This window comes from Pistacia vera, unplaced genomic scaffold (genome assembly GCF_008641045.1).
Source record: "Pistacia vera cultivar Batoury unplaced genomic scaffold, PisVer_v2 Contig180, whole genome shotgun sequence".
Classification (NCBI taxonomy): Eukaryota; Viridiplantae; Streptophyta; class Magnoliopsida; order Sapindales; family Anacardiaceae; genus Pistacia; species Pistacia vera.
Window position 1 is genome coordinate 434,333 of NW_022195899.1, and position 20,726 is coordinate 455,058.

The 20,726-nt window shown below is 36.9% G+C and overlaps 1 pseudogene; it reads left to right on the forward strand.

Annotated features, from left to right (window-relative positions):
• Window positions 1-15,176: 15,176 nt before the first annotated feature.
• Window positions 15,177-17,556, forward strand: LOC116126538 (annotated as a pseudogene).
• Window positions 17,557-20,726: the final 3,170 nt, after the last annotated feature.

A 20,726-nucleotide genomic window follows, 5' to 3' on the forward strand; every position in this document is an offset into this window, starting at 1 on the left:
AACCATTAAAATAAAATTTGATATGTCGAGAGTTCATCTGATAATTATATTTACACATTCATGTTATCGTTTCCATATATTTATAAAATTGATTGTATATTGTTTTTGCAATTGGTTTAGACATTTTTTAGGGAATGCCTGAATTGAGGGAGATTTTCAAAAAAGTTGAGAGCAATCTGGATGATCTACATATTACAAGAGACAAATTCATAGAAGTAATTGACCAGATGTTACAAATCATGGAATCTGCCATGGTTATTATTTATAACCTAAACAAAAGAAAGTATGCATATGCACTAGAGGAACTGAACAACTATAAGAAAAATAGAAAATAAAGTCTATATCATCCAAATCCACTTCACTGTATAAAAAAGCGATGTACTTATTTCTTTTATAATAAAAGTATTATTCTCTATATTCAATTTTATCTTGATTTTGGTGTTGCTTATTAATTGATTGAAAATTGTTCTCCATCATAACACTTTAGTTTTGATTTAATTCCTTCATCTTCACACATTGGATGAGTACTAACAATAATTATATAAATACATTACATAGACATTCCAAAAATCTAACTATTTTCAAGAAAAACGTATAAATATGGAAATTAGTCTGTTTTCAAACCTTGGCTAGAAAGAATCCTATACTATGAGAAAAATAGTCAATATCAAACCTGAAAATGAACTCAATATAAATTTTAACTTCAAATAATTGTTCTTCATAATATTAATTGATATTAATAATTATAAAGGTATAAATATTAATTTTATGTTAACGCAACTCTGTACATATATAAAAGTTATATTTACTCTAAAACTTGTGTAATCTAATAATTATCATCTCTTAATCTAATTACTTTATTCTATTCGAATAAATTTGTTTACAGCCTATTCCAATATTAAATAAACATACTTGTGCAACGCACGGCCCCCATATCTAGTTATATGTAATGTATATTAAATAAATTAATGTTAATGTTTTATTTTATTGCTAAAATGTTATTAATGTCATTATTAATAATATCATATTGTTCTTATATAATGATCTATTCTTAAATAATTTATATATTTAAAAGAATAATATCAGTAGAAATGTTTTAATAAATTTTGAATACTTAATTTAACTTTATTATCCAAAAATACAAATCCTATATTCAATAATACTAAAAATTATATTCATGCGATGGAAATAATTATCTAAAATGATAAATTGTTAATTAATATATTTTCCATTTAAGCTTATTAAAAAATATAATAATTGTTAGTATAAATTACTTAAGATAATTATTATTAAAAGTCAGATGATAGAATTGAGATGATTAATACCAATATAATAGAATTATTATTATTATTTGAATAAAATTATATATTCATTACTTTATTTTATTAATATTCTAAAGTAGAATTTTTAATTTTAAGTCATAACATAAATATAAATATTGTTAACTAGTAATGTTTATTTAATTTAATATATAATTATAACTGAGAAATTATTTACTCATATTATAAATAGAATGTTACAGAGAATTTTAATAATTGAAAAATAAAATATTAAATTAGTTTTAAAGATTTTTAATTAATTTTTTGATATATACGTTTTATCCAGTTCCATGTTATGCCAAATATAACATAGTTCAGTTTATTTCAATCTGGAGAAGTAAAACCTACACTAACCCTAACTATCAAACACAATCTTAGTGGCATATCATTTGCCCATTGCAGGTGCGGTTTTTAACACTGTTTTCTACATTATTGAAATGAAGCATTAGTCTATATTGCTTCTCCATCTGATATTCATGTTAGGGAGCTGATCTGATGGTGCAAGCTGCAAAGAGGTCAATGGTGGACGAGCTTGAAGCAATGCTCGATGTGGTGGATCCTCAGCCAGCGGGAAGATCTCTTTCTATGAGGAGAAGGACCTTTGACATGCCTGATTGTAACACTTTCTCTCTCTAGCTAGTATACTAGTAAAATAACAGTAAAACTCACTAAATATATATAAGAAAATATACATGTAGATGAGTATAAAATAATGGGCCCATAACTAATTTTTTCTTATATACAAATCTTTACCTAATATAATAAAGTCACAAAACATCACTCGACAGTGTTGCCGAACCCTTCCGCTTCTTGATATTCCATGCGACCTCGTCTCACCTACTACCTGTAAAAATATTGAAAACAACGGGGAGAGTACTAATTGCTCAGTAAGTAAATCCGCTATGCTACTCTTCTCTCTCCATTGCTTATATTCTGAATTTCTTTCCTTACATCACATTTTTCTATTCTTCTCTGTTCTTTCTCTATTCTTTCTCAATTTCTCACTACTCATGATAGTAGGCATGGTATCATGCATAGGTATGATGTAAATGCACAAATGCATAGGTTGTGCATTTCCTTTTTTGTTTTTCTATTTTCTTATTCTATTTTCTGTTTCTTTTCTCTGTATTTCTTTCTATGCTTTCTTTCTTTCTGTACTTTCTTTCTTTCTATTCTATTCTTTCTTTCTTTTCTTTCTATTCTTTCTTTCTTGCCGATCGGACTCGGTTGAGGCATGGATTTGAAACCCTAACCGTGTGAGTGTATTCTCTAATTCTGGGTATAATCCTCATCCACATGCACTTCTAACGGACTATACAATTCTTCTTTCTGATTCTGAGGCCGGTCACTAAAGATGGCATGCATTCGAGCCTATGTCACTCACAGGTTCCCCCATCGCAACAACTTTCTCTTCTTTTATCTTTTTACATTTCTTTAAATAAAATTTGAGATTTGAACTTCTTTAATATCTCTTATTTCTTTCTATTTGTTCTTTAACTTTAATGTTCATTATTGTTCTTTAATGCTTTTATGAGTATGTATGCATGTAGATGAGCTCATGCTTATTATTCTTTCTAAATTCACATGTTTGGATGCAATAATGCAATATGGAATGTGAACATGTCACTCTCTACCATCTACAAACTCATCTCAAGCTAACAAATAATCATACTCATACATGCACTTCTCTTTGACATTTCATTAAACAATTTATGTGCACACCTCAACTCTAATATGGCTACACTTTTACCTCTCTTCTAAGCCACCAAAATTAACGTCAAACCTGTCCAGGATTCACACTCCATAAATTCTACTCCAATTCTTCCATAATTCATCCAAATTCTCATCAAACATCAAGTACACAAACGCTACTTCTCATGAATAAATTATAACCATCATTCAACATCCATTCCATCAAAAATACTTCATATATAAACACATACATGCATAAAAGAAATTCTCTATACCATATTACTCCAATCATAACTAGGGTTGGATTTACTTATCTTAGATGTGAGCAATCCAACACTTTAGCAGTCTTCCTTGATCCAACTCTCTTTCTCTTAAATCCTAAGAACACAAATCATAAGAATTCAACACTTTAAAAATTAAATCTCATATCTTAGTGTAAGGATCTTACCTAAGGTGATTGAGTTTGAATATCCACTAAAAATAAACCAAGATCTATGAATTTCCTTGAAAAATGATTGAAAAAATTTGAGAGAGCTTTGGTGGAAGGTGACGTGAATGGAGGAGAAGAAATGGCTAGAGTTTCATTCGTCAACTCTTGATATAACAAAATATTACTTATAGTTTCTCATTTTACCCTTGCACTTTTTATGAAATTTCATCTATATCCCTTAGTCAATTACCAAAATGCCCTTATTTTTATTAACTTCTCCATGTTATTCTAGTTCTTTTCACTCCCCACTTTTTCAACTAATTATGAGTGAAAAGACCATTTTACCCCTAATGGAATTTTAAGGCATTTTCTTCACACTTGTTCAAGATAACTTTAACACAATTCAACTAAGGGTATTAGGGCATAAGTAAAGCTACGTACTTCGATGTGGGCGTTACATTGATGGTGTTATTCAGAAAGAAATTGCAGCAGGCGTTGCACAGGTTGTACAAATGATCGTCGAAGAGAAGGCTGCCGGTAGAGGTGGGCATTTGGGACTGGGCCCAAAATCCCAGCCCCAAAACCTGGTCCTAGAGGCCTGGTCCCAAAACGGGACCAAACCTAAGGAGGAGGGCCCGAGCCCTCCATTAGGCCCTCCTCCCAGGCTTGAGCCTGGGATCGATCCTAAAATTTTTGGGTTTTTTTAAATGTAGTCCCTACCAAATTACATAAAACCCCCTACCAATTTTAAAATGAACATAAATTACGAGGGCTAAATAAAATTTTACAAAATTTATATATAAAAAAAAAAAAGTGCAGCACCCAACAATTATATTTTATTTTTTAACCGTTAGCTGGCAACGGTCACATGCTAGTCAACGGTTATAATATAAATTATAACCTTTTTGTTTTTTTCAATCCCCCCCCCCCCCCCGGAACTACACTATAAATAACCCAAAAATCTTTCATTTTTTCCACACCAATCAATCTCCCTACTCCAAATCTCCAATCAATTTCTCATTCAATTTATTTATATTTATAATTTATAATTTATTGATATTATTTATTTATATTATTCACTTTTTTTCTATTTTTCAATATCTTCATAATTTCATATTATTATTTAATTTCTTTTCATTTTAATTATTTATTATTTTATCATAAATTTATAATGGCTTCCCCAAATGAGTTTTATGTTTCATCCACCGAAGAAATGGAAGGCTTCAATCCATTTTCACCATTTCCTCTAGAGGAAGCAGCTGCAATTCCACAACCACATTCGATCAGGACAAGGTGTAGCCAAACACATGCGAGCTGCGAGTCAACGGCCACGGGCATAGCCCAACCCCCTCGACCGTCAAAGAGGGTCGTGTTCGATGTATGGCGATACTTCACCAAATCAAAACGGCCAAAGACAAATGAGGAGGGGGAAGAATCGTGTGGGATATGTAATTTATGTGGAACCATTATTGGCGTTGAGGAGGGGACTTCGACGACGCGATGACACGTGGAGAAGAAGCACCCCCAAATAATGCAGTTGCCTGATGCATCTTCAAGCGGATCAGGTAGACAAATTCAAACTCAACTTAATTTTAATCCACAATCCTCAACTCTCTCAACATGGCAATACAATGCACATGTTGCACGAGAGGAAATAGCAAGATATATAGTTGCTACGGACTCTCCCATTTGTTTATCTGAAAATCCTTTTTTTATCCATATGGTTAAAACTGCATTTTTTTCCAACATATACCCCTGTTAGTAGAACTACAAGTAGAAGAGATATATTAAAACTTTATAACAAAATAAATAATAAACTTAAAAACGAATTTCAAAATTTTAGGAATATATCTATTGCACTTACATTAGACATATGGGCTTGTAAATCAAAAACCGATTTTTTAACTGTCACAGTACATTTCTTAAATCATAATTGGGGTTTACAACAAAAATTGATAGGTTTTAAACCATTATATGAAAAACATAGTGCTGAAACTATTTATTTTACAATTCTTGAAGTTTTGCAAGAATATTTATTAACTGATAGAGTTGTAGCTCTAACGCTTGATAATGCAGCTGCTAACACCACGGCAATCTCTTTATTTGAAAAGAGATTGGATCCGCATGGTGAAGGCAAATTTTTTCACCAGAGATGTGCTTGCCACATCATCAATTTGATAGTTAAAGCAGGTTTAGATGCTATACATTCGAAGATGGAGAGGGTGCGCAAAACTATCGGATTTATCGTCAGCGGTAGCAATAAAAGATGGCAGGAGTACGTCAAATATTGTAAGCTAGAGGACCTACCGGTTCGACCTTTGAAGTTATGTATAGACATGCCTATTCGTTGGAACTCTACCTACTTGATGTTGGAAAAAGCTTTGCCAACCGCGAAACAAATTACAGATTTCATCAACCGAAAGAACCGTCCAGAGGAAGTTGTCAGCTATGATGATTGGGCAGTTTGTGAACTTTTTTATTCATTTCTTCAAATTTTTTATGATGCTACTAATACATTAAGTGGTATTTATTATCCAACTACTAATTTAGTGTTAGATATTTTACTTCAAATTGCTAAAACTTTTGCTCAATATAGATATAATAACATTTTAAGTGAAATTGCTTTAAATATGGAAGAAAAATATAAGAGATATTGGTTAGATATTCCATTCTTATATGGATTAGGCATTTTTCTAGATCCTAGGTTTAAATTACACGTAGTTAACTATATAATTACTGAGATAGGCCAGCATTTAGGATATGATTATACGTCTTATTTGACTGACTTTAAACAAAAATTGAATAGCCTTTTTTCTTTATATGAGAACAGGTACAATGGAAGTGGAAGTGGAACGTTCAGGAGAGAGGATCCGGACCTTAATGCAGCCCTCCGTCAAGGATCGAGCAAGTGGATGTATGTGGAATGTGGCGGAAGTAGCAGCTCCAGCTCATACATACATGGACCAAATGAGCTAAATCGTTACCTACAAGTGGACTTGTCTTTTATGACGATGAAGGAGCAACATGATATGGATATTTTTCAGTGGTGGAACTAACATGAAAGTCGATTCCCTATTATAGCTCAAATGGCACGTGACATTTTATCTGTGCCGGTTTCTACAATTGCATCCGAGTCAACATTTTCAACCAGTGGTCAGTTCTTTAACCGATGAGATGATTGAAGTGATAACATGTTTACAAGACTGGACTCATGCAGAAAGAAGACTACAACAGCACCCTAAAGATCCCGAACTACTCGAACTCTTTAGGAATACATATTTGAATGATGTAAATATTGTTGACGATGAAAATGAATAATTTAATTAAAAAAATTATTTAATTGTTTATTTGTGAAGCGTGAATGTGTGAAACGTGAATTTATGTTAAAAATTAAAATTAACTATTAATTTATTTATTATTTTTTAAAATTAATTAAATTTTTAGAAACTTACTAATCTATCCCTAAAAAATACTAAAAACCCCCTACAAAATTTCATTTCGCCCCCAAAATATAAAAAAAGATCAAGGGGGATAAAATTGTCCAGGCCCATAGGACCAGTCCGGGTCCTCATTTTGCTCATGGGCCTGGGACCGACTGGTCCCATTTGGGAGTGGTCCCTGCCCACCTTTAGCTGCCGGCACTTTTGAGGCATGCATATAGTATAACGTTGTGTAATTAATAAATCACCTCCCTTTTGGGGTCAATGTTTTTATATGTTGTTATTTAAGTGTTTACAATTGGTCTTTACATTGCCTGAGGCTGAGGATTGTACTTGATGTGCGTAGACTTGTATTTGTGCTGTTTTAACTAGAACTTGGCTATTTATTTTTGCAACCCGAGTGAACTCCAGTTTGTCATCTCATTTTTTGGTAAATTTTTGTTGGTGAATGTTGTTGAGCCCTGTTATGCCTAGGAAAACAAGGGCTGACGTGGAAAGTCACGTGATGAAGTGTGACCTGCTCCCGTTAGAACGATAAGCGCACGTCAGGCCTGCCAAGCGCCATGGAGCTCCCACGTGTCCATTTCCCTACTCCAAATCGCGTGAAATCAGCTTGGGAAGTGGGCAATGGGACGTAAAGCCGGATTATGTCCTGACATTCACACCAACCCAAGGATTTAATGATAATTACACGCCCTCATCTGGTTATAAAAAGGAGAAGACCCCTTCATTAAGGGGATTCGGCCATTTTGACACTGGAACACTCTCTCTCTCTTGAAAGCTTTGTATTTACTTTTCATAATCATTTTGTAAGTCAGTCCGCTGTTGTGACCTGACCCACATTACTAATACAAATCAGTGGACGTAGGACTTGCTACCTTAGCATCCGAACCACTTTAAAAAGCTCTCATTGCATTCATTTCACATTTTCTATCCATAATCACGTGTGTCTCTTGACCAATCAACGTTACACACGTGTCGATTAGTTGGTGTTAGAATCACGCATCAACAGTTTGGCGCTAAAAGGAGGGCCTGATTTAGTGTTCATCCTTCATCAAGAGAATCTTCAACCTACTGGTCCTACAGCAACAAATGGCCTGCCAATCTGAACCTGAGCAAGCCAACTAGCGTCTTGAGGGAGTCCCCCTAACCCAGGGGGATACCCCTTCCAGGATAATTCCAGTTTCACAAAATGCTACGGGGGATATCCCGACAGCTTCGCAGCTTGACCCCGCCATCAGAAGCTACCTGGAGAGGTTCGAAAATACTCTCCAGACGGTCAACCAGAGGCTGGACCGTTTGGACCAAGGCATGTCATCTACAACAGTTGGGGCGGTGCAACTGCCAAAAACGCCTACAGGTCGCGCGAAAGTGCGGCAAAGGGAAATAATCCATGCCGTAAGCACTGCAGTGCGTAGACGTAAGGGTAAGGAAGTAGCAAAAAGTAAGCCTACGAGCTCCCAAGGACCAGCAAACACAAACCGTGCCCCGAGCAGGGTGTCGGCAAAGCTGAGACTCGGCGAAAAAGTGAATCCCAAGCTATCCCATGCCACGTCGCAGGTGAGCCCAAACAAAAGTGTCGGGCGCGACGATTCCTATCACCGCCAGCAAAACGATCCCGATTGCTATCATGCGGGTGGGCCCCACACCTCGCAGGGCGGTTTGTACCACCGCGAGGGTCGTGAAAATGCCCCGCGCAATCCATCACCTTCACAAGCCTCTAGTCAGCGTGTGTCAAGTGCGGTCGAAAATGCCGACCGAGGCGAAGAGGAGTCCGACCTCCAGACTTTCCTGAACCGTAATCATGAAGGCCAGAGTCGCATGGGTGAAAGCAATCCCCAATTAGTTCCGTTACCACAAATTGAGGAGCTACAGCGAGCTCTAGACAGGTTAAGGGAGTAGCAAAACGAACAGGCCTAGGTCGCCTCTGCATCCCCTTTCTCTCCCAAAGTGCTAGCTGCTCCACTCCCACCGGGGTTCAGAATGCCCGACATGTGACCATTTGACGGGAACCATGACCCACATGATCATTTGTATGAGTTCAACGACCTGATGGAGCTCCACCAGGTTTCGGACCTTGCAAAATGCCGTTGTTTAGACGTGACGCTGACTTCTCACGCCAAGCGGTGGTTAAGGTCGCTCCCAGCGGGATCGATCAGTTCGTGGCCTCAGATGAGCACGACGTTCCTATGGCATTTCCAAGCTAATCGGAAGTTTTCGATGCCTTTGAGCTACCTCAGCAACATAAGGCAAGAAAGAGACGAATCCCTGCAATCTTATATAGACTGTTTCCACAGGGAACTCAACAAGGTGGCTCATGCCCCAAAAGAGTCCATCCGAACACTTATAATAGCTGGAGTTCGCCCTCAAACCGACATGTGGAAAGAACTACAGGCTGAGGACGATGTTTCCCTCACCAGATTTTACAACCTTGCAGAAAAATATCTCCGAATAGAGAATTCATTGGCGGCACTCCGCCGTCACGATCACAGCACTTCAAGTAGTATGTCTGGTCGGGGAGAAAATAGGAGAACTGATCGCAAAGGAGACATTGATGATCAGCGAAAAGGGAAGAAACCCCGCTACGAACACAAGAAGTCCTATGCTCCTGTTCCTCATCGCGATCGGGACAGATCTCAATACACTTCGTTGAACGTGTCCATATCTGCAATCCTTGAAAATCCAAGGAGGCCAGCCTGCTCGGTGAACCGGAACCTATGAAAACCCCTGCTACGGCCAGAAACAGCAAAAAATACTACCGTTTCCATCAGGATAACGGGCATCACACTGATGAATGCCGAGCTCTAAAGCAGGCAATCAAGGAGCTCATCAAGAAAGGGCACTTCAAAGAGTATATTGATGACTCTCCAAAAGAGAACCAAGGGGAGCAAAAGAAAAAGAGTCGTGATCGCAGCGGATATAGTAGTGTTAACATAATCTTCGGAGGCCTGCACCTCGCAGGAAACATGCGAAGTGCGTAGGAAAGGTACACTCGCGAAGCATATCACGACCCGATCAGGGTAATGAACACTTCGCAGCGATTGCAAAAGACTCGAAAGGAGGAGCCGATCACCTTCTACGAGAAGGAAGCAGCTCGCTTGCACTATCCTCACGACGACGCCCTGGTAATCACGCCCCTGATAGGGTGCCATAATGTATGCAGAATGCTTGTGGACAACGGAAGCGCTGTGAACATCCTGTTCAAGACCGCTTTCGATAGAATGAACCTAGACGAGGCCGACTTGAAGCCCGCCTTGATGCCTCTTTACGGTTTTATAGGGGATCACCTGATCCCCAAAGGAACGATCCAGCTACTAGTCACGCTCGACGACTACGACGAGGTGACTAGGGTAACCGAATTTTTGGTCGTGGACTGCCCATCGGCCTTTAATGGAATCTTGGGGCAACCTCTGTTGAGAAGCTTCAAGGCAGTCACTTCCATATATCACCTCAAGGTGAAGTTCCCCACTCCAACGGGGATAGGGGAAGTGAGCGGATCGCAGAGCGCATCTCGCGAATGCTACGTAAAAGCGGTGCAGATGGCAGGCAAGGGCATTTTGCGATGTGTGCCTTGCCAGGCTATGGGATTAGCCGGATCGAGCCACAGCCTGGTCCAGCGGAGGATAACATAGATCCGCGAATCCAGGAATTCCCTCCCAGCGGCCCGGTTAAAGATCTGTCCGAGATTTTGGTTGATCCAAAAGAGCCGAGCCGAGTATTAAGGATTGGAAGCTGTCTCAACTCTCAGCTCGCTTCCGAACTGATAAGCTTCTTAAGGGAAAATATTGATGTGTTTGCCTGGTCGCATGCAGACATGGTCGGGATCAGCCCGGACATCATTTGTCATGCATTAAACGTCAACAGTGAGGCCAAATCGGTTCACCAGAAAAGAAGAGCGATGGATCCGGAGCGGTATGCTGCACTGAAATTAGAAGTGGAAAACCTCCTCCGAAATGGGTCCATCCGAGAGGCTCTCTACCCGACCTGGGTTGCCAACCCGGTCCTAGTAAAGAAGCCAAGTAGCAAGTGGCGGACCTGCGTTGACTTCAGCGACCTCAACAAGGCTTGCCCGAAAGACAGCTTCCCTCTACCGAGAATCGACCAGCTCGTTGATGCCACCTCGGGGCACGAGCTGCTAAGCTTCATAGATGCATACTCGGGATACAATCAAATCCCGATGTATGGGCCAGACGAGGAGCATACGTCCTTCATTACGGACCGGGGGCTGTACTGTTACAAAGTTATGCCTTTCGGCCTCAAGAATGCGGGCGCGACCTATCAGAGGTTGGTTAACCGAATGTTCTCTGACCAGATCGGAAAGACAATGGAGGTCTATGTGGACGACATGCTGGTCAAATCCCAAGTCGCCTCAGAACACATTGCACATCTCGCTGAGATGTTTGACATCCTCCGACTGTACAGAATGAAGCTGAACCCTCTCAAGTGTTCGTTCGGGGTATCGTCAGGAAAGTTCTTGGGGTATATGGTTAATCAGCGGGGCATAGAAATAAACCCCGAGAAGATCCAAGCTCTGCTCGATATGGAGAGCCCGACCAGCAAAAAGTAGGTCATGAGTCTAAATGGGCGAATAGCGGCACTTAGTCGCTTCATATTAAGATTAATAGACCGCTGCTTACCATTCTTCAATGTTCTGAAGGCCAACAAGAAATTCGAATGAACTCCCGAATGCGAACAGGCATTCTAGAGTATAAAAGAACACTTAGGGAAGCCACCTCTCCTCTCTAAGCCTCTTTCACAGAAAATCCTGCTCATCTACCTGTCCGTCTCTCAGTTCGCGGTCAGTGCAGCTCTAGTACGGGAAGAGGAAACGGCGCAGTGGCTAATATACTATGCAAGCAAGCGTCTATCGGATACCGAGATGCGGTATCCAGAAATGGAGCGACTAGCCTTTGCTCTGCTGATCGCATCCAGAAAGCTGCGACCTTACTTCCACGCCCATACAATCAACGTAATAACTAATTATCCCCTCAGGCAGGTCCTCCAGAAACCAGAAGCCTCGGGTAAACTGCTCAAATGGGCCATGGAATTGAGCCAGTTCGACCTGAAGTACAAGCCCAGATCGACCATTAAAGGGCAAGCTGTTGCAGACTTCATCTTAGAATTTTCCTATCTCCCAAGCGAGCAACAGCCTAACGAAGTCATGCAGAAAAGTATTCAAAACCTCTCGACCTGGAACCTCTACGTCGACGGGTCATCGAACAGGAAAAGAGCCAGTACGGGTCTTCTCCTTGAAAGCCCCGAGGGGGCTCAAATTCATGGTATTCTCTGCCAGGTTGCGACTTGCCAAAGAAATGGGTGCAACCGCGATCAGCATTTACAGCGACTCCATGTTGGTCGTCAAACAAATTTTAAGGGAATACCAAGCCAAGAAAGAGAACATGGTCCGCTACCTGAAAGAAGCTAAGACCGCTCTCGGGTCGTTCAAGCACTTTGAAATCACTTAGATCCCCAGAGATAGCAATTCTATAGCGGATGCCCTAGCAAAGATAGCCTCGTCGTTGGATTCAAAGGCTCCATATAACATTCCTGTTCGTTTCGTCGATGCTCCAACTATTAGCTCAACCAAACAGGCCGTAAATGTGACTCAACCGGATTCCTGGATGACTCCCATTATCCAATACCTCAAGGATGGGACCTTGCCAGGCGACAAGGTCGAGGCAAGGATCCTGTGAGCAAGATCTGCTCGTTGCACACTCATCGGAGACCAGCTGTACATGAGAGGATTCAGTGCCCCTTTCCTCCGATGTGTAACTAGTGAAGAAGCAGACTACGTCATGAGGGAAATTCACGAAGGGATCTACGGAAATCACACAGCTGCTCGATCTCTTGCGAACAAGGTTGTTCGTCAGGGATATTATTGGCCCCGGATCCAAGAAGATACGCACAATTTTGTCAAGAAATGTGATAAGTGCCAGCAGTTCGCGAACATTCCGCGAGCCCCCTCGCACGAGCTGATAACGATATCTAGCCCCTGGCCATTTTCCATGTGGGGGATCGACCTTATCGGTCCCATGCCAGCGGTTATGCCTGGGAAAACAAGGGCTGACGTGAAAAGTCATGTGATGAAGTGTGACTACTCCCGTCAGAACGGTAAGCGCACGTCAGGCCTGCCAAGCGCCATGGAGCTCCTACGTGTCCATTTCCCTGCTCCAAATCGCGTGAAATCAGCTTGGGAAGTGGGCAATGGGACGTAAAGCCAGATTATGTCTTGACATTCACACCAACCCAAGGATTTAATGATGATTACACGCCCTCATCTAGTTATAAAAAGGAGAAGACCCCTTCATTAAGGGGGATTCGGCCATTTTGACACTGGAACACTCTCTCTCTCTTGAAAGCTTTGTATTTACTTTTCATAATCATTTTGTAAGTCAGTCCGCTGTTGCGACCTGACCCACATTACTAATACAAATCAGTGGACGTAGGACTTGCTACCTTAGCATCTGAACCACTTTAAAAAGCTCTCATTGCATTCATTTCACATTTTCCATCCATAATCATGTGTGTCTCTTGATCAATCAACGTTACACACGTGTCGATTAGTTGGTGTTAGAATCACGCATTAACAAGCCCATTTTCTCCTTGGATTTTATGGGTTCGAAATCTTATAACTCACAAGCTCTCCCGAGAAGTTTAATAGTATCAAATCGATGTTTACAATTCTTATTGGATTTTATGATCTTTAGGTTTTAAGGCCAATGGGCGTATACCCATTTTTTAATTCAATCCAATGCTAAAATTAGAAAAATAAGAAATAATAAAAAGTTAGAGCATGTTCATTAATATCTCATCTTTTACGAAGAAATTAGCGTAAATTTGTAAGTTATAAACTAAATTACTAATACATTTTGAACGACTAAAATTAATCTTAATATGCTTGATTTCAGAGGTTTTAGGAATATGTCTTAAATGCAATATGTTTTTTTTTTTTTTTTTCAATGACAAACATGTTTTTTACTCATGATAAATCATACCTTGTATTACATTGTTTGATAACTTAATCAACATAACGTGTAAGGCTCATAAACTTAGATCGTTGTAAAGAACTATTTATATGAAGTGTTCATATATAGGAAATATATTTTTTTATAAGTCCAAAACTTGTTCACCACCAGTCTCACGTTGTTAAAGTGGAAGACTTTAGGCCAAAGATACTTGCACATTTAGAATGCACTGAATAGATCACATGAATTTTATGTTTAGTATAAATACCATAACTAAACATAAATTTCACACTCTGGTAATTAAAGACCTGTCTATCTAAATCCTAAGTGAATAGAATAGCTCTTGTTTATAGTACGTTTTATTTTATTAGAGTAAAAGGTGAGACCACATCTATATAGGTAGTACCTTGATTAGTTGGAAGAATGCACTTATAAGCATTGGGAACTCTAATCCAAAAATGTTGAATTCATGACACCTAAGAGAGATAAAATATCACCTTGAGGATTTTTTAAGGACTTTCGGATAATAATTTTGGCCAAGTATTAGATGATTAGATTCATCAAACTGAGACTGTGTTTATATTTGTATGAACTGTGACAATCTTAATCGTCCATTAGATGAAAAATGGTCTCAACGGATTAAGATGTAAATGAAAGGGTAAACGGTGAATTCTCCCAACCTCAACAATTGATATTCAATGAGGACACACATGCTATTAATTGCCGTATAGATAGGATTTTAATGTACAATTAATCAAACTGATTTAACGAAGCTTTCTTGATAGAGTATTAAATTAAAGAGTTCAATTTTGGGTTTTCAGTTGAATAGCCTAGAATTAATATATCAACGCTCATTGTATTTAAGAGATAAATAGATAATAAACTTGTTCATCGGAGTTTTAATTAAATATGTTCATATTAGTTAATTTCTTGCGTAACTCTATTTTAATTCCTAAATTAAAAATATAATTGGAGTTATAAAGTTTCCAACCTAACACCACAAGTTCTAGTAAGCCCAACCTAAAATCAAGTATCTTTCACTGTGATTCATGTGAGATGTAAAAAAATCCCAACAAAAGGTGCGTTAACTCTACAAGGAAAGAGTTGTACCTTAAAACCTACCTTATTCCTGTATATTCTATTAAAAGAATAAGATGGGTAGAATTTTCTAGTATAAGAATAAGTTAAAACCACTTTTTATATTTTATCCAACCTAACAAAATCTCTTCCATAATTAGAGGGCAGTATAATCTCCTTTCTTCTCTATATAAATGCACTCTTTACTCTCATGTAGGGCATCCAAAACTTCATCACTTAAGTGTAAGACGCAATGGAGAGGCATTTGCTACTTTGCCTTCTAATAACCACTTTGGTGGCTTCCACCATGGCTGCCGATGAAGAAGCTCAACAAAGGGCCGCCGACAAAGTCACAAACTTGCCGGGACAACCACTGGGGAGATTCGAGCTATTCTGGCTATATTCAACTTCAAACTCAAAATGAAAAGGCAATGTTCTACTGGTTCTTTGAAGCTCAAACTGAACCTGCTCTTAAGCCTCTTGTAATTTGGCTAAATGGGGGACATGGCTGCTCATCAGTGGCCTTTGGAGCTGCACAAGAAATCGGACCATTTTTGGTACGAAGGTCGAGCTATATTATAAATCGACTCACATTCAATAAATACTCTTGGAATCAAGGTAATGACGATCTCGAATTTGCCATCTTCCTCCATATTTATCATTACCCTTTTTTTTTTTTTTTCAATTCTAACCTTCACTTCTTATTGTTAAAATTGAATTAGTTGCAAATGTTCTACTCCTGAGTCACCGGTGAGCGTAGGCTTTTCATACACCAACAACTCTAATGATTTACTTGAGACCGGTGATCAAGTTGTAGCCAATGACACTCTTGCATTTTACTTGGATGGTTCAAAAGGTTTCCCGACTTCAAATCCAATGATTTTTAGATCTGGAGAGAGTTATGGTGGTATGGTTTTATTGCATAATCTTTTTTATATTTATATTTTCATTATCACAAGATATTTTGAAATAATAATATTACTAAAAAAAAAAAAATTTCATTAAATTGTATAGCCCATGTGTAATTCTCCTTTGTTTTTGGAATATATAATGTAAAAAAAAAAAAAAAAAATTTGACATGTTAATTTCGTTATAATATCTTAATCATGTAGAAATGATTTTTGCTTTTCTTTCTATATTATTTAGGACACTATGCTCCTCAACTTGCTGATCTTATTTATGAAGCAAACAAGAGCTACCCAAGACTCGTTTATCAATCTCAAAGGATTCATGGTAAGTAACCCTTGCTATTATATTTACACAAAAAAACCAGGGGCGGATCTAGAAATTTCTGTTAGGGTGAGCTAAAATAAAAACTAATTGCACATTAATATTTTTGTCCATTAATTTTCTGTTAGGTTGGGTCAAATCCAAAAATTGTAATTATTATATTTTTTTTTTTTTTAAAATTGAGGGTGGCTTGCCATGAAAGAAACTACTTATTACCTAATTATTACATTATTAACATTTATCTTCTCTTCAACCTACTTAAAATTGTTTTCTACACTCCACATAAATTAGTTAATTTATACATAAATTACTAATAATTGAAATTTAATGTTGATTGAAAAAAAAAAATCAGATGGGAAATGCTGTGATTAACGATCAAACAGATACCCTTGGGATTGTGGATTATGCATGGAGTCACGGAATCATATCAGACAAACTCTACCAAAGCTTAAAGGCAGACTGTGAAGATTTTAAGCTTCCTCATACAAGTAGTCGATGCAACGATCAACTCAAAGCTTTCTTCGATGCTTTTTCCGGCATTGATATATTCAACATCTACTCTCCTGTTTGCGTCCTTAACTTTTCTGCCACCACCAATTCTTCAAACCTTGAAGTAATTAAGTGAACTACACTTTAAGAGAATCATAAATTTGCAATATAATATATACATAAACATGTTTAACTTAATTTAATTTAATTTAATATTTTGATTTTAGGACTATCAATTTGAGATACCATCAACGTTTGATCCATGTGTAAACAATTATGTAAGAAAGTATTTCAACCAAAAAGAGGTTCAAAGGGCACTTCATGCCAACGTGACCAATTTGCCCTATCCTTACACTCTATGCAGGGACATTTAATTTGTAAGATAAATACAAGACCCAAATGGTATCAATTTTTTTATTTTTCTCATATTGTTTTTCATGTAATTATTCAGTTCTCAGCTTACTAAATGGACTAACTCTCCGGCGACTGTGTTGCCGTCCATTTCGAAGCTCTTAGACGCAAGAATGCACATCTAGACCTATAGGTACCACATTTTCAAACATTAATACTCTTATAGTAATTTTTTTTTAAGTAATTATTCAACCTCGTCGATTGGTTTATCATAAAATTAATAAATGATTAATACTACAGTGGTGACGAGGATGCAAGAGTACCGGTGACATCTACAAGATATAGTGTAAACAAATTAGGGTTACCAGTTATGGAAGAATGGAGACCGTGGTTTTACAAGCGTCAAGTAGCTGGGTGGGTGGAGACTTATGATAAAGGACTCACCTTGACCACCATATGCGGTGGAGGGCACCAAGCTGTATTGTCGGCACGAGATTGGTCACTTTCTCTGTTCACCCATTTTCTCTCCAACACTAGCTTGCCATCTTCCAGTTTCTAATTTGCGTGCAGTAAAAAGTTTTGGATCCACTAATTTTTAACAATCATATTTGTCTCTATGACTATATGATATTATAAATCATAATTATATTGCAGTGAATATCAAAATTAATAAAATTTTCTTCAGAGAACAATAAATAAAGCCACTGTAATTTTTAACAATCATATTTGTCTCTATGACTATATGATATTATAAATCATAATTATATTGCAATGAATATCAAAATTAATAAAATTTTCTTTAGAGAACAATAAATAAAGCCACTGTAATCAAAGTTGAAAGATTACTAACTATTTGGGTGTTGGGCCGATCATTTTAAATGGGCCTTGTTCAACAAGAAAGGATGAATCAGCTAGCCCAGTCAAATTTATTTGGCTTGAATATCAATCCTTTAGATTTAGGCTTCGTTTGTTTCGCTTTTGGGAATACTATTATTAGTATTTCTAAAAAAGTTAAACAATAAAATGTCATTATTCCTAAAATATTATTCTATATTTTTTAATTTTTTTTAAACATCCTAAATTTATTAATTTAATGAAACACCCCCAAATATTTTTTTTAGAAATTACAAAAACACTCCGGCTACCCTCCGGCTGTCTATATTTAATGGGTGGATTGGGGGTATTTTTGTTAACTTTTAATATTTTATTGTAGGAGTGTTTAGTCAATAAACAAATATAGGGGATATTTTTGTTAATTTCTAAATCCTACATCATAATACCCACCCAATTTAACTTTTTTCAAAAGATTATTCTAAAAAATATCAAATAATGAACCAAACGGAGCTTTATAACTTGTCTTTAGGCTATTATTAAAATTAAAATGTAATGAATTTTTCAAACAATTATTATACCAAATACGTAATCATAAAGTTTTTAATTTGACAATTGCCATACAATTCACTAGTAGTCGGCAAGCAATCCAAGAAAATAACCACCGTGAGTATTGGGGTAATTAAAAATCAAAGTCAAAACGTTATATGAATGTGACTCAGCCATGCTTGCTCATGTCATATTTTAATGTCCCATGCATCACCTTCCAAAATTAAAGGCAAAATCAAGACTTTTGTTCCTTCAAATAAAATCTTCAAATATTTTGCTATTTATTTATTAAATATTTAATCAAACAACTTTTTTTCCTAATTGCGTTTGCGTCTGTTGGTGGGCTTTGATTCAATGTTTAAAAGCAAATATATAATTTTTGTGTCTATAAAATTGAGTTGATTCACGTTGGGTTATAATTTATTGTTTGATGTAGACGCCAGCTTGATTCTTATTATTTTTTATTTAGTTTATTATACATAAAGATTTAATTAAGCCAAAATCTTTATAGTTCAAGTGTGAAAATGCATTTTTCTCTTTTGTTTATTTAATTAATTAAGAATATAAATTAGATTCTAATGACGTCACATAGATGTATAAACAACTTGGTCTAAGTCAAACTTAATGGCTAATAAGGTTGAGAATTAAGATCCCACTAGAGATTCTTTTCTTAATAATATAGTTAAGGTTGCCAGGTTGGTGGCCACGTTTTCCTAACTTTCTTAAACTAAAAGCTCTGAATTCTAAAACCCTATTGGCTGCTCTTTAATATTTTCTATGCTTAATTAATTATCAATCAAACCATTTCTACAAACCCACAAATTAGATTACTTCTAACTTTTTAGGTGGGTTTAACTATCTTTTCTTTTTATGATGTATCTAGAAGAGCTTATATTACCATTATTATTAGATAGTCAAAAGAGATTGATAATTAAAATTAAAAATTTATTTAATTTATGCTTGTACATGATATTTGTTGTATAATTATTTTGGACGACTAGATTCATGTCACTTATCCTCTATACCATGCTAGAGTATGACAGACAAAGTAGCCTCACGTGTTGTCCTCACATCAAATGACTTCACCAGCAAGTTCATCAATATTAAGCATGAGTACGTATTCACACTTAAGTATGACGAGACTTGACTCAGATCCGAATTATGGGGGATTATATCTGTAATTCACTCCGTTATAACCAGTCCCAACCACTGCCAGAAGGAGTGTATAAAAAGGAGAAACCACCTTAGTTTTGGAGGAGTGATTATTCACACAAGAACAGGAAATCCACTTAGAAAGGGTTTAACCTCACTTTTACGTGTTTTTTTTTTTTTCTCTGTAATCGCTTTTTGTGTAAAGTAAATACAAAACAATAACATAGCAATGGATGTAGGCTTGAACCGAACCATTTTAAAAATCGTCTATGTTCTCTTATCACCTTTTCAATAAAATTTATTTCAAGCTGGTTACTCTTAATCAAACACGCATCCTACCCAATCCCATTGTGGTCGATTGGGTATCTCCGACTGTTGCGTTTTTACGTAACAACAATATTAATGTCAGACTTGTCTACTGATAATATTAAGCTTAGGATATATGAAGATAGAAAATTAAAAAACAAACTCCAAGGGGTCAATTTGGTGGTTAAGGAGGTTTGCTCCCTACCTTGAGTTATTGAATTCAAACTTTATGGTCATCTACCACAATGATATTGTAATTTACTTAGTCATTTGAGCTTATAGGGTATTTAATAGACTTAAAAGAGATCTATTTGTATACCTGTGATTATCAAAAAAAAATATATATATATATGGTTACTTTTCTCCTTGTATTCAAAATCAGTATACCAAAAACCGCGGCGTTGAATTAGAAGATTCCATTTTGAGTTCCAAAATATACACACTTACACTACTACATAACTTCACCTAACCCCCAGCCCCATTCAATCAAATCTCAGTTTAATTTCTTACTTCTCTTGTCGGAATCCATCTTTGACCAAGTAAAATTATATATTTATAAAGCTTCTGTCGCCAGCTCGGACTGGGCCCCTCCCTCCCGCCAACCCACACGAGTTTACTTACTCCTGCTGTCCTGCAAAGTGCATATCACCCCGCCCCGACCTAACCCTACAATTTTATTTTTGGCCCTTTAATCAAAATATTAATATTCCTAATAATATAAGATTTAAATTCATAATGTAATTGAAAAATATTATATGCACATGGGAAGTATTGTAAATAATATGATGCTAATTATTTATAAATGAAATTGGCTTTAAGATTTCACCAAGGGTCCAAGAGGCAACATTACATCACCAATAAATGTTTTTGATAATGCCTCGACCAAGTGATACTT